At 39.7% G+C, this 15,343-nt stretch overlaps 1 long non-coding RNA gene across 2 annotated transcripts in view; it reads left to right on the forward strand.

Annotated features, from left to right (window-relative positions):
- Window positions 1-319: 319 nt before the first annotated feature.
- The window catches only part of LOC145540954 (uncharacterized), a 66,182-nt gene continuing 51,158 nt past the window's right edge, over window positions 320-15,343 (forward strand). The window contains exons 1-2 of one of the 2 annotated variants that reach the window (XR_014078662.1): window positions 320-603; window positions 12,502-12,652. This is a non-coding gene — a long non-coding RNA (uncharacterized LOC145540954). The remainder of the gene's footprint in view (window positions 604-12,501; window positions 12,653-15,343) is intronic. The other variant, XR_014078663.1, reaches the window with a different exon arrangement.

The raw sequence follows: 15,343 nt of genomic DNA on the forward strand, positions 1-15,343 counted from the left end.
ACATTTGTCTAAGGTGGGAATTAACAAAGGAACTTTTTAACAGTTGAAGATCTGGCTCAAAAGGAGGGTAATAGGATTGGTCTATTGTTCCGGGTTCATCTAAGATGGGGAGCAGTGGTCAATGAGAGCTATTTGGCCAAAATCATCTGCAGTTTGCATTTCAATGCTGCTGGCAGCAGGGCCGGCCATTCGAGATGTGCATTTTACAACAGGCCTCTCAAGCTACTGCTCTTTATCCTCCAATAATGAGGGTAAACAAAGTGCCATTGTGACTTTGGGGGTGGTGGTTGTTTTTAAGCTGGGGAAGCCTAGTGACCTCAGGATAGTGACAAGCCTACACCGTGTGGTGCTGGCAAAAAAAATTCCTGGAGATGAAAACTGACGTGGGGTCTGGGGGTTAATTTCTGGAACAGACAAATTTGCATACAAATGAAAAATGATGGGATTTCCGTTCTCCTAAATTTTCAATGTCATCAGCATCAAACAGCAGCCTTGCTCCCTTGCTGTTTGAAGAATATTCATTACTTTAGAAGAAGGGGCACCTTGCTTGGTGTTCAACTCAATGCAGGTCAATGACTTAATTTGTGAAGTTTCATCTGGAGGGTGAGTTTTCTGAGCATTTTGTAATACTGTTAAATATGGCTTGAATGATACGTATTTTTACAATCTTAAACTTTTTTGAATAAATATTGAATGGATTGTGGCTGACTACTTTGAGCATTTACCTGTTCACCATCATTAGCTCTTTAACTATATTTACCTGACCTTTCTTCATTATAATATTAGTATTACAGGGGATGACAATTGGATCTATGTTAAGTTTAGTGGATTTGAGAGACAGGACATGACAATACTTATTCATTTGTCCAAAGTGATCTCAGGTGGCCTCAGCCTGCAGCAGCTTGAAGCAGGATTTCAGTTCCTGTCCAGAGGTTGAGATTGGGTTGAGGCAGTGAGAGCACTGAATCTAGCCACAAGATCAGTGACCAGTGCCAAGACCCTGGCCCACAACTCTGTAGAAATGAATTTCCATCTAGAGATGGGTAGTGAAACAAGTCAAGTGTTCATTAGGAGGAAAAAGAGTATATGTGGATAGACCTATAGGCGGGCTCAGAGAGAGAGACTGGTGCCCTTATGGTGGTTTGAGTCACTTTTATGGGACATTTCTTCTGGATTTTCTTTGGCCAATTATCTTGCTTTGCCTGGTTCTGAGTCCATGTTTGAGGTGGTTCTCATGGTAAAGAACCTGCCTACCAATGCAGGAGAGAAAAGAGACTGGGTTAGATCCCTGGGTCTGGAAGATTCCCTAGAGGAGGGCATGGCAACCCACTCCGGTACTCTTGCCTAGAGAATCCCATGGACAGAGAAGCCTGGCAGGTTATACCGTTCATAGGGTTGCAAAGAGTCAGACATGACTGAAGTGACTTAGCGTGCACACACAAGTCTGTATTTGGTATGTCTCATGGTCCTGCCAAGGCTGTGCATGCATCTCTTAGTCCTCTAATGACGAGGACTGTGGGTAGGTTGGCATCATTTACCACGGGTGGCGTCCCTTCACTTTTTGACATTCAAGGAGCCTTTCTGTGCATATGTAGTCGTGAAGGTCTCCTTGACCTCAAGAATTAGGAATCTGTCCTCCTTTTTCTCTTACCTGGGCAGGACTCAGCTCCTGTCTTTCTCCTGTTATTTTGGAGTACCTGTCCACAGGGGACAACTCCAGCTGCTCTCCCCAAGAACCATCTAGCTCCTGCCTCAAAAGCACATATTTCTTCATTTTTATTCTTTTAATTTTGTTTTTCACATTTAAAGACTTTTTTTTTTTTTAGAGTAGTTAGATTCTCAGCAACATTGAAAGAAAGGTCGGAAAGCTCCCGGTATCCCTCTCTACCAGCCACACACAGCCTCCCTTGTTATCAACATTCCCCACCAGAACAGAGCATGTGTACAACTGATGAACCTACCCCAACACATTCTAATCACCCTAACTCCATAGTTTCCTTTAGGGGTCTCTCTTGGTGTTGCACATTCTTTGGCTGAGACAAATGTATAATGACATATATCCATTATTACATTATCAAATATCATTACAGTATCAGGCATGTAGAGTATCATTTAGTTCAATTGCCCTAAATATCCTCTGTCCTCTGTTTATTCACCCCTCTCTCCTCCTCAATCCCTGGCAAGCACTGGTTTTTACTATGTTCCTTTGACTTTCCCACAAATCACATGGTTGGAATCATAGAGTACGTAGCCTTTCAGATTGGCCTCTTTCACTTAATAATATGCACTGAAGTTTCCTTCCTGTCTTTTCATGGCTTGATAGCTCATTTGTTTTTAGTGCAAATAATATTCAATTGTCTGGATATATTGCAGTTTATTTATTCATTCATCTACTGAAGGACATCTTGGTTGCTTACATTAAATGCTTTTTTTGATGATATAATTCATATCTGCTCATTTTTATAATGTTAGAAAATATAAGCAAGCAGAAAAAAGAAAAAAATTATTCAAAGTCTCAGTTCCTAGAGATCACCTCCAATTCATATTTTAGTGTATATTTTTAATCATTCTCCTTTTCACACTCTAATACTCTGAAACTGTCAGCCCACTGACAAGGCAAAGATACTTTCCACTGCCCATAGAAAAGTTGACCCTGTTTAATTAGCTGAGGCTGCCTTCGAGGAAACACTGCTAAAGACACCTTCTTATGAGTCAGACTCTCTCCTTTCCCTGCTGTATTACTAGTGAACTTGTTGTTGTTCAGTTGCCCAGTTTTTTCCAACTCTTTGCGACCCCATGGACTGCAGCACACTAGGCTTCCCTGTCCCTTACCATCTCCCAAAGTTTGTCCAAGTTCGTGTCCATTGCATCGGTGATACCATATAGCCATGTTATGCTCTGATGCCCTCTTCTCCTTCCCCCTTCAATTTTTCCCAGCATTAGGGATTTTTCCAATGAACTAGCTGTTGAATATGCAATGGAGGTGATGAATAGATTAAAGGATTAGATCTAGTAAGCAGTGTGCCTGAAGAACTATGGATGGAGGTCCATAATATTGTACAGGAGGCAGCTAACAAAACCATACCAATGAAAAAGAAAGGCAAGAAGCAAAGTGGTTATCTGAGGAGGTTTTACAAGTAGCTGAAGAAAAGAAGAGAAGGAAAAAGCAAGGGAGAAAGGGAAAGGTACATCCAACTAAATGCAGTGTTCCAAAGAATAGCAAGGAGAGAAAAGGACTTCTTCAATGAACAGTGCATAAAACTAGAAGAAAACAGCAGAAGGGGAAAGACTAGAGATCTTTTCAGGAAAATTGGAAGTATCAAGGAACACTTCACCCAAAGATAGACACAATAAAAGATAGAAATGATAGAGATCTAGTAGATGTTAAAGAGATCAAGAAGAAATGGAAAGAATACGCAGAAGAACTAGTGATCTAGAAGACCCCAAATAACTTCTTGAAACCCCTAAGTCTTCTTTTTTCTAAAATATGGGTCTCTCTATATACTACCATAGATCCAGTTCAGTTCAGTTCAGTTCAGTCGCTCAGTCGTGTCTGACTCTTTGCGACCCCATGAACCGCAGCATACCAGGCCTCTCTGTCCATCACCAATTCCTGGGGTCTACCCAAACTCATGTCCATTGAGTTGGTGATGCCATCCAACCATCTCATTCTCTGTCATCCCCTTCTGCTCCTGCCCTCAATCTTTCTCAGCATCAGGGTCTTTTCAAATGAGTCTGCTCTTCACATTAGGTGGCCAAAGTATTGGAGTTTCAGCTTCAACATCAGTCCTTCCAGTGAACACCCAGGACTGATCTCCTTTAGGATGGACGGGCTGGATCTCCTTGCAGTCCAAGGGACTCTCAAGCGTCTTCTCCAACACCACAGTTCAAAAGCATCAGTTCTATGGCACTCAACTTTCTTTATCGTCCAACTCTCACATCCATACATGACCACTGAAAAACCATACCCTCGACTAGACAGACCTTTGTTGACAAAGTAATATCTCTGCTTTTTAATGTGCTGTCTAGGCTGGTCATGACTTTCCTACCAAGGAGAAAGAGTCTTTTTATTTCATGACTGCAATCACCATCTGCAGTGATTTTGGAGCCCTCTAAAATAAAGTCAGCCTCTGTTTCCACTGTTTCCCCATCTATTTCCCATGAAGTGATGGGACCAGATGCCATGATCTTAGTTTTCTGAATGTTGACCTTTAAGCCAACTTTCTCACTCTCCTCTTTCACTTTCATCAAGAGGCTCTTCAGTTCTTCTTCACTTTCTGCCATAAGGGTGGTGTCATCTGCATATCTGAGGTTATTGATATTTCTCCCAGCAATCTTGATTCCAGCTTGTGCTTCTTCCAGCCCAGTGTTTCTCATGATGTACTCTGTATTTAAGCTAAATAAGCAGGGTGACAATATACAGCCTTGACGTACTCCTTTTCCTATTTGGAACCAGTCTGTTGTTCCATGTCCAGTTCTAACTGATGCTTCCTGACCTGCATACAGATTTCTCAAGAGGCAGGTCAGATGGTCTGGTATTCCCATCTCCTTCAGAATTTTCCACAGTTTAATGTGATCCACACAGTCAAAGGCTTTGGCATAGTCAATAAAGCAGAAATAGATGTTTTTCTGGAACTCTCTTGCTTGTTCGATGATCCAGCGGATGTTGGCAATTTGATCCCTGGTTCCTCTGCTTTTTCTAAAACCAGCTTGAACATCTGGAAGTTCATGGTTCACGTATTGCTGAAGCCTGGCTTGGAGAATTTTGAGCATTACTTTACTAGCGTGTGAGATGAGTGCAGATTAATGACTATCAAAATACATCAGAATTCTTATTTAACTTTTAGAGCAATACTGAAATATTATATTGGAAAATCCCATGGATGCAGGAGCCTTTGGGCTGCAGTCCATGGGGTCGCCAAGAGTCAGACACGACTGAGTGACTTCACTTTCCTTTTTCACTTTCATGCATTGGAGAAGGAAATGGCAATCCACTCCATTGTTCTTGCTGGAGAATCCCAGGGACGGGGGAGCCTGGTGGGCTGCCATCTATGGGGTGGCACAGAGTCGGACATGACCGAAGTGACTTAGCAGCAGCAGCAGCTGGTGGTGCAGTGGTGAAGAATTTGCTTGCTAATGCAAGAGATGCAGGTTCAATCCCTGGGTCAGGAAGGTCCCCTGGAGAAGGAAATGGCAACCCCACTCCTATGTTCTTGCCTGGAACACATTCAATGGACAGAGGAGCCTAGTGGTCTATAGCCCATGGGGTCCAAAAGAGTTGGACAGGACTGAGCATGCATGCATGAAATATTTACATTTTTGTAATGAAACAGAGTTTCTATAATGAAGCAGAAAGTGTTTTCCTCAGTTCCTCAGCTCTTCAGAACTCTAGGATGCCTCCATGGACATGCCTTTCTCTACTTGCCCTTTAGATTTGCCGGCAACTTCTGTAGGGAATAGTCTGTGATACTTTTTATTGGGTCGTGGAATGTTCTTCAACACTTCTCTCTCATGGGTGAGATACCTCCTTGGCAGTTTATCATTGTTTAATAAGAAAGAAAAGAATGATGCATATACTTAAAAAATCTCATGAAAAGAAAAGGTCCAACTTTCAGGCTATGAAATGATTGAGAAATCCTTTAAAGAAATACCACTAAGGCAGCTAAATTACTATGATATATAAACCATAAAAAGCAATATAATAAGGTACATAGAAATAAAATATGTGTGTTTTAACCTGGAACTTCACATTTGTCTATAGTCTGGTTATATACAGCTCTGATACAATAAGTACCTTTACCATATATATGAGTTTACCAGAAATAACCTTTTTTTTTGTTAATTAAATTATCTTTATTGCAATTATGACTTGCTGAAGGGGAATTTGAGGCCATAAACAAAATATCTCAAGATTCAGATGTCTGTTTAGACAAGGAGTTTTCTATTGATCCTAGGTTGCCTTCACCTAACTTCATGCAGCAAATATCACAAAGACATAATTAGAAAATTTGGTACAATATTTAGCTCTGGTCCTTGTGTGATGGAATTGTTTGACTGCTGAGTAACTGAAGCTTGTTTGCATCCCAGTGTGTAGTTAAAGGCAAACTTCAAAGAAAATATTATATCTCCCAACTCCAGCTCCTGAGAGTCTTGGAAGTATAATACAGCAAGGCTTAAAACTCCCTGCTGTGGAAAGGGCAATTTGACACTGAAACTAGTGTTAAATCACTATTGAAACACTGGTTTGCAAAAGAGTTCTTATTAGATAAATATAGTTAAAGCCTTAAAAGGCAGGAGAAAAATACACCCAAGTCATAGGGAAAAAAATGGGGGAGAAAAGTCTTTCAAGTTGGACAGTATGTGTTGACAAAATTTGGAGATTTTAAAACATGTATCTACACATTTATTTTATAAATTGTACATAAGACTGGCTCCTTTTCCAGTGCAAAATCAAATATTTAGATTTGCAAAAACCTATGGAAGCCAGATTTTAGACAAAAAGGGATTTTTTTGTCAGACTGTCAGTCTCTGAATTTCATCACAATCTGTTCAGCTGTTTTTGTTGCAGGCAGGCGTAAAACGTACTGGGTAAGTGTGTGTTTGTATTTATTATTAAAATGGGGATGCTAAATCCTGCTTTCTAACAGTCTTCACATTCTTCAAGTCTGTGATGGTCACAGGGAGGCAGATTCATGAAGTGCAAGTATGAGACTCACACATGGAAAAGGAGGGAGAGAGGGGTGGGGCATGTATCCATAACCAGCACCTCTTTGCAAAATAAGGTTTCAAGCCTTTGAAAAAATGACCCTGGCGTGTTGCCTTGGTCACTTTTTCTGAACCTATATGTACTGATTCTTGTTTGAAAGAAGGATGAGGAAATGATTTCCTGGTAGCAGATCTAAATGTTTTATTTCATCATCATGATTTCTTTTCTCATTCTCTGCATGAATCTGAAAATGATAACTTGGGTTGAAAGTTTTCACATCATTTAATGTACATGTGTAATTGTATACAATGATTGCCTAAGAGAATATGAAAGCTAGAATTTGAACCTCTAGTAGTTGAGACAGTATAGTGAAGAACAAGCAAACAACAAACAAATAAATACCAAATCTTATGTAAGTCCATGCTCATTGAACTAATTATTCTAGCTAGGGATTTTTTGATAGAGTTACACCCAGAAGAAATAAAATTTGAGATAATATTTCCCCAACATAAGCAAGGCTATTTATAAAAAGATGGAAAATACATTTGCTGCTGATCACTACTGACTAGAACAGAGTGAGGATTTGAGGTATATTTTCAAGAGATACAATGGAAATTTTACCTTTAACTGAGTGTATTAGTCAGCTAATTCAGCCATCAGAAAACGCCACACACTGAGTTATTTGAATAGCAGTTCTTTCTGGAGACTGGAAGGCCAACATCCAGGTACCGGCAGGGCTAGTTTCTCAAGAGACTTTTCTTCCTGGTTTATAAGCAGTGGTATCTTGCTGTGTCTCAACATGACTCTCTTACGTATGTGAACAGAGAATCTCTAGTGTCTCGTTCTTTTCGCGTCAGGACCCCAGCCTTATAGGATTAGGGTCCCGCACTTAGGACCTCATGTAACCTTAATCACCTCCAAAAAGGCACTGTCTACAAATACAGTCACACCAGGGGTTAGAGATTCACCAACAGAATTTGGGAGACACAATTAATTCAATCACTGCAGATGGTGACTGCAACCATGAAATTAAAAGACACTTGCTCCTTGTAAGAAAAGTTATGACCAATCTAGACAGCATATTAAAGAGACATTTGCCAACAGAGGTCCATCTAGTCAAAGCTATGGTTTTTCCAGTAGTCATGTATGGATGTGAGAGTTGGACTATAAAGAAAGCTGAGCACTGAAGAACTGATGCTTTTGAACTGTGGTGTTGGAGAAGACTCTTGAGAGACCCTTGGACTGCGAGGAGATCCAATCAGTCCATCCTAAGGGAAATCAGTCCTGAATATTCATTGGAAGGCTTGATGCTGAAGCTGAAACTCCAATACTTTGGCCACCTCATGTGAAGAGTTGACTCATTTGAAAAGACCCTGATGCTGGGAAAGATTGAAGGTGGGAGGAGAAGGGGACAACAGAGGATGAGATGGTTGGACGGCATCACCGACTCAATGGACATGAGTTTGAGTAAACTCCGGGAGTTGGTGATGGACAGGGTGGCCTAGCGTGCTGCAGTCAATGGGGTCACAAAGAGTCAGACACGACTGAGTGACTGAACTGAGCCGAATTCATTCAACAACACTGAAATAACACACAGACTCCCTGGAACTCCAGTTTCTTTGCTTCTGGCTGACATTTTTACATCAGCTGAGTGTAAGACTTCATATTAGGCTCAGAACTTTTGATTTGCAGTTTTATGTTTCTGATTAATAATACACGGGAAAAATAAATACTACTGTTTGGTAAATGTGGTTTGGTAAACAAATTATTTTTGAATACAATGTCTTTGAAGAAAAATCATTAAAGAAATTCCCAATGATTATAAAAGGGTTTTTGGAGAGCACGTCTTACTTACCTGAAGAGGTGAATTCAACCAGGAGTTGATCTGGTCTTAGATCTATGAGTCTCTGACTTCACTCATATCCCAAAACAATTTCATCCCTAATTATGTGGTATTGAGAATCCATTGAAATATGGCAAAGTAATCTTCCCTCCAAAATGATAGAGAATATTGCAGATAATACCAAGAAAAGTATAATTCTTGGGTTTGGTTGTGTGCCTGTGACAGAGACTAGCTGGTTAGATTCTTTTAAATCCCATTTCCTCTTTCTGTGCACACAGGGATAGTCCATTTCCCAGCTTCCTTTAGGTTGGACCATGTGACCAGGTCCTGGCCAAGTAGATATCAACGGAAATGATATACAGCACTTCCAGAACTGGACAGAAAAGTGTCAGTGTGATCTTTCACAAGTTCTCTTCTCTTTCAGTAGTAGCAATGGAGATCACGTGTGGAAGTCATACAAAAGAGCCTGGATCCCATAGTCACCACTTGAAAGAGGCACTCAGAAAGCCTTGTTAACTATTTTGTGAGCAAGGAATAAATTTCATTATGTTAGTCCATTGAGATTTGGGGGTTATTTTTTATGTTTTTTTGTTGTTTCAGTCGCTAAGTCTTGTCCAACTCTTTGCGACCCCATAGACTGCAGCATGCCCGGCTTCCCTGTCCTTCACTATCTCTCAGAGCTTGCTCAAACTCATGTCCATTGAATCAGTGATGCCATCCAACCATCTCATCCTCTGTCACCCCCTTCTCCTCCTGCTCTCAATATTTCCCAACATCAGAGTCTTTTCCAATGAGTCGACTCTTCGCATCAGGTGGCCAAAATATTGGAGCTTTAGCTTCATCATCAGTCTTTCCAATGAATATTCAGGGTTGGTCTCCTTTCGGATTGACTGGTTTGATCTCCTTGTTGTCCAAGGGACTCTCAAGAGTCTTCTCTAGCACCACAGTTTGAAACATCAATTCTTCAGCACTCAGCACTCAGCCTCTTTATGGTGTAACTCTCACATCTGTACATGACTACTGGAAAAACCATAGCTTTGATTCTACAGAGCTTTGTTGGCAAAGTAATGTCTCTGCTTTATAATATGCTCTCTAGATTTGTCATAGCTTTTCTTCCAAGGATAAAACATCTTTTAATTTCATTTGTTATAGTAGCTTGCAATAATCATCCTTACTAATATAATATCAAGGAAAATGTCAAAAATTTTGGACAACAATCTGAATTTTTTTCTACTGAAATATATATCATTGAAGAAATTCTCTACAATATTATACAGAATTTCCATTTGCCTAGTAGTCTTAAGAAATCAAGACGAATATTGCTATCTCGACATCGCTCTTGTCTTCATCATCAGCAATATTCTGGCCAGAATCTCTCTGTATCAACTATTATTATTTTCCACTAGGCACACCCACAAATCACTCCAGGGCTTTAGGCTTCAACCTAACTTGTTCCCATCTTTGATTCTGGGATGAGGTGGATTTTTTGCTTTTTGTTTTGTTTTTCCTGGTGTGCCATGTGCTGTTAAGCACATGGGATCTTAGTTCCCTACCCAGGGATCTAACCCACACTCCCTGTAATGGAAGCATGGAGTCTTAACCATTTACTCACTGGATTGCCAAGGAAGTCCCTGGGAGGTGGTTCTTAAAAGCCATTTGAATATTGTGATCAGATGTCATCTGCACTTTCTTCTCTCCTCTAAAATATGTCCTGATGAAAATTCTGTATCTTCTTGATTCCATTTTTTTCTGGCAAAACCACCGTGCAGCTGAGTGATGGCAAATAGCTTAGATTTAATGTGTCTACTCTATTGAGTTTGGAGTGGCGATCAGAGAGACTGAATTGTGAAGAACTCAGAGGTAGAGACCTCATGGCAATTGCCTTTGCCTGTGGCCAGTGGTGGCACTAATGGTAAAGAACCTGCCTGCCAAAGCAAGAGACTAAAAGATGGGGGTCCAATCCCTGGGCCAGAAAGATCCCCTGGAGGAGGGCATGGCAACCCACTCCAGTATTCATGCCTGGAGAATCCCATGGACAGAGAAGCCTAGTGGGCTACGGTTCATAGTGTTGCACAGAGTCAGACATGACTGAAGAAGTTAGCACACACGAACACAGGACCAGAGAGTGGGGAGTGAAGACACATGTGTCCCCTAGGGCTGTTGCTGTTGTTTCTGAGTATTATGCGTCTAGATTTATCTGTCTACTCTAGATATGGTCCAGTTTTGTTAAAAATATTAAAACCTCCATTTAAGGCCATACTCCTATTGCAATAACTACTGTTAGTTCTGCAGCAGTGTAGGTTGCTATACTAGAGCTGTTTTCACTTAGATCAGTCTAGTCAAATTTACTTTGTCTGACTAGTCTCCAATTCCCAGGGAAGGTGACACTATATATGACCTAGTATCCAGAATCTAGAGTCACAGACATACTAACAGATTCTGTGTCGCCTATCAGAACACCAAAGATGATGGTAAATATTAGGAAGTAAACATTAGCATATATTGTTGGTGGGAGTGTATGTTGCTATAAATGTTCTATGGTACAATCTAGTAACATGAATTAAAATGTGAAATATGTCTACACTTTGACACAATAATTGTACTTTTGGGACTTTATCCTAAAAATACAAGGGGTCATTTACATATAGTGACATCAATTATAGCTATATTTTGAATAACAATAGCCATTATTAAAGAATTGGTTAAATAAGTCATGATATATCCATGTAATGGAACTCTATGCAGACTTTGAATAAGATAAGGTAGACCCACACCATAAAAAGTTGTCCAAGATAGAGTGTAAAGTGAACAGTGCAGGTTGCAGAACAAGTTGCATAATTTTAGTTTATCTAATATGCAGTATATAGAGCAGTACATATAATATTTGGTCCAGTGTTTCTACCAAGTCTCCTACAACTTGAAAATACACTAGAAGTACACATCCCACATGTTAAAAGGAGTTACATCTGTGGGATAGGATGGAAGCAAGGGGAAATATGTGATGGAAGTAGTGCTACACTATATATATTGTATTTTCAATTCTTTAAATTATTGTGTAGTTTTATCTGTGCCTCATTTCTTCATCTGTAAAATAGTGAAGTAATTCTAGGACAAACCCTATGAAATTGTGATTTTTGTAAGTTGAAAAAAAGTGCGAGCGATATCAACACTTTAGATGGCTCATCTTTAGAACCCACGATATTGGTTGTTGGGAGAAATAAATGAGCTAATTCATATAAAATATTTAGGATGATGCCTCAAATATTGTAAGAGTGAAATAAGTGTTAACTCTTATTGTTCTTGTTATTACTGATGCTTTACATTTCCAATATTCTTTCACATTCATGTTCTAATTCAATCCTTGGACTGTCTCTTGGGATAGGAAGGGTATGCAACATCACCCACAGATTCAAAAGCTCTTTCTCCAGCATTTTACTCGGTTCACACATCATGCCATTTGACTCTCATAACAATCCCAGGTGGAATGTGTCACATGTAGTTAAGTTTGCTTTGCTTGCTTAAATTAACTGATGAAATTTTTAAAAAATTGTACATGTTTGACATTTTTGCCCAATACATAGGGATAAAATTGTTATGTGTTACCTTCACATGGATATTTTCATTGATGAGATGCACAAAAGCAAAATTTGGAGCTCTTGAGTTATAGGATGCAACTCAATGCTCATGTCCTTCTTGAGAAATCCTGTGATTCTTGGGAATAGATTTTGTTGTTTTTCCCTCCAGGCTTCATAGCTCTTTGCTCAAGTCTATTGTATAAAGAGATATTTTGTAACTGATACAAGTAATATCAGTATATTCTTTATACTTGCCTCTGATTTTTCCAAACCTGGCAGAGTCTCAGGTAAATAGTGGCTGCCTAGTAAATGGTTAAAAAATTAACATGGAACTAAGTGAAAGAATGAATTAGTGATGATTCTGTTTTATTCATTAGAAAATTCTAAGCCCCGAACAGAGAAGTGGATTGCCCAATTTCAGAAAAACTACTAGCTGGAGAAGCCAGGACTCAAGCCCAGGTTGCACACAGCCATGTCCAGGATGCCATCACATGAGGTGTAAAGCTTCAGACCCAAATGAAGCACTAGGTATGATCTGCCTTGAATGTGCCTACCAGATGAAAAGCCACCCCAGATGGCATATCCAATTTAATCAACATCACCTGTGAGCCAAACTGAACAGTAAATGTTAAGACAGGATCACTAATAATGGGGACCTGGAATCTAGCCAGAATTAAAACAATGATCTGCTTAACAATCCCTCTGGGCTGGATGCATGTGGAGAATGGATAAATGCTGGATATCGAAACAGCTGTTCTATGGCAAACTGAAATGGGGCAATCATAGATAGCAAAGGGAGAAGGAACACTTGAAAGTTGTCTTAAATAAAGTAGCGTTTTAAATAGTGTGTGACCTGGCTGTGGCCTTTTAAGAAGCAACCACCCCACACAAAGTACCCTGGCATGCATCTCCGGAGAGTGAGGTAGCTTTTGGTTAGCAAAGCCTATGAAATTATCAAAGGCAATGACAATGGTGGACATCAGTCCCCAGTGTCCATACACAGGATTGGTCCAGACACCACCCTAAAGGTCAGTGCCCTAAATGAAAATTCCACACGTCATCACCTCCTGAACTTTGCCTAGTGAACACGACCATTTTCTATAAACTTCTTGTAGGCATTGTATAAACTACCCTGTTATTCATATTCCTCTATTGCCTAATTCTTTTAAGATGATAATCACATTGTGTCTTCACAGCACAATCACAAATTGCCTTCGATCAGAAACCAAAGTTGATATTCAAAATATTTAACAAGGAGACACAGGCATAGAGCAACCAGAATGCCAGCTTGATGCTGTCCTGACTTGCACCAGCGATTGTTCTTATTCATCAGGGCCTATGACTCTACATTATGAAGTGTCGTAGGACAGCATGCATACAGTGTTCTCAGGAAGGATTTCTTGATTGATTGACTCTCCAAGTTCATTTTTATACTTGTCTGTCATTTGGAGAAATCTCATATCTGTGTGTAATTTATCATCCATGCAACTGTATTAAAATAAACATGCCAATTACAGACTAGGACTAAAAAATAAGCAGGCAACCATGTAAGAAATCGGTTGTTCAAAAAGCATCATGTATTCAGGAGTCATTTAACAAATACATACTCTGTATTACTGTGCTGATATTTAGGAACATAAAGACATATCAACAACTGCGCTTACTTTCTGGAAGCAATAGATTAGCAGAAATACAGATTTTACCACTGCTACCGTCAACTATAATATGACCAAGTGTTTTAAGAATCAGTTCAGTAGAATCATTATAACAGCTGTAAGATCACTATACAGTTGGCAAGTGTGGTTGAATTTCATGTGTATAAACATTGGATCATCTCATTCAAACTTGCCACTGTGGGAATTCCACTCACAGTTTTCGTGAGAGGAGGCTAGCAGCTTTGTTGGATTACCAACAGTACTAGAGAGAGAAGCCATTGTCTTGTAAAAGAAGCTACATGTTTCTAAGAGAACGAATTTTCATATTTTATAAAAGCACTCTGAAAAATATACTGTAGTTGTGAATTTTCCCACATGCCCTTCTCTAATTGTTTTGCTAAGAATTTAGGTAAACTGGATCAGAAAATCCAAGAGATTTTTAACTTGTCACCAAAATGCCTTCTGATTTTCACCCTTCGATATAAAAATGTTATTGAGAGTAACTTTCACTAAATCTCTATACCCATATAATAACATTTGATGAAAGGGAGTTTATATAGTAGGAGAACTTTAGGGAAACAAAAGAAATTTTCATCCATTTTCCTTTGTCCTTATGTAATTGGATCACTTGATCCCAATTGGTAAACTGTACATCAACCAGTTCATTTAGATTTTAACAAAAATTTCAGCATTCCTTAACCATTTTGATTCGGACAGACATTTGTTGGGTATCTGCTGAACTCTGCTCCTCCAGTGAGACAGATAAGAGACTATAGAGAGACTATCTCAAGGAATTTGTAGTTAAATCCAGAGAGGTAGACATGGAGGTAAACGAGAGTAACACAAAATACCAACCCTTGTGAGACATGTGATCAGGAATTAATGAGTGTCACAAAGAAATGGGTGTTCTTTCTACCATATACAGTGGTCTACCAGGATAACTGGCTTCTCCCGTGGCTCAGTAGTAAAAGAAATCCCCTGCCAATGCAGGAGATTCAGATTCTATCCCTGGGTCAGGAAGATCCCCTGGAGAAGGAAAAGGCAACCCACTCCAGTATTCATGCCTGGGAAATCTCATGGCGAGAGGAGCCTAGTGGGCTACAGTCCATGGGGTCTCAAAGAGTCGCATATGACTGAGCCACTGAGCATGCATGCATTCACCAGGATAACCAGGTTCCAGAGAGCTATCTCGTGAGACAGCTATCTCTGGGCCACAGCCTACTGACACTCTTTGTATGTAAACATTTAATTAGTACACTCTTCTATGTTTGTAGCTTTCTGATGGTTATTGTGGTGTTCATGTTTATGGTTTAAGTATGTTCCTGAAGAACTATATCTACTGGATTTCAGACAATAAGGTCCCAATGGATAAGAAAGCCACCTAAAGTGGCATGATATGCCATCTTAGCTATAGCTTTGGGATTTCTGATGATGTATCTTTAGTTCTGTGAAGAGACACTTCATAATGGGAAGAAAACAAGAGGGACAACATGAAAGTGATCACAAATGCTTTCTACTGTCAACACATTCCAGATTATTTGTCTCAAGCCTAGTCTCCAAGATA

Source organism: Giraffa tippelskirchi, chromosome 3 (genome assembly GCF_054371585.1).
Source record: "Giraffa tippelskirchi isolate mGirTip1 chromosome 3, T2T-mGirTip1v1.2.pri, whole genome shotgun sequence".
NCBI classification, from domain to species: Eukaryota; Metazoa; Chordata; class Mammalia; order Artiodactyla; family Giraffidae; genus Giraffa; species Giraffa tippelskirchi.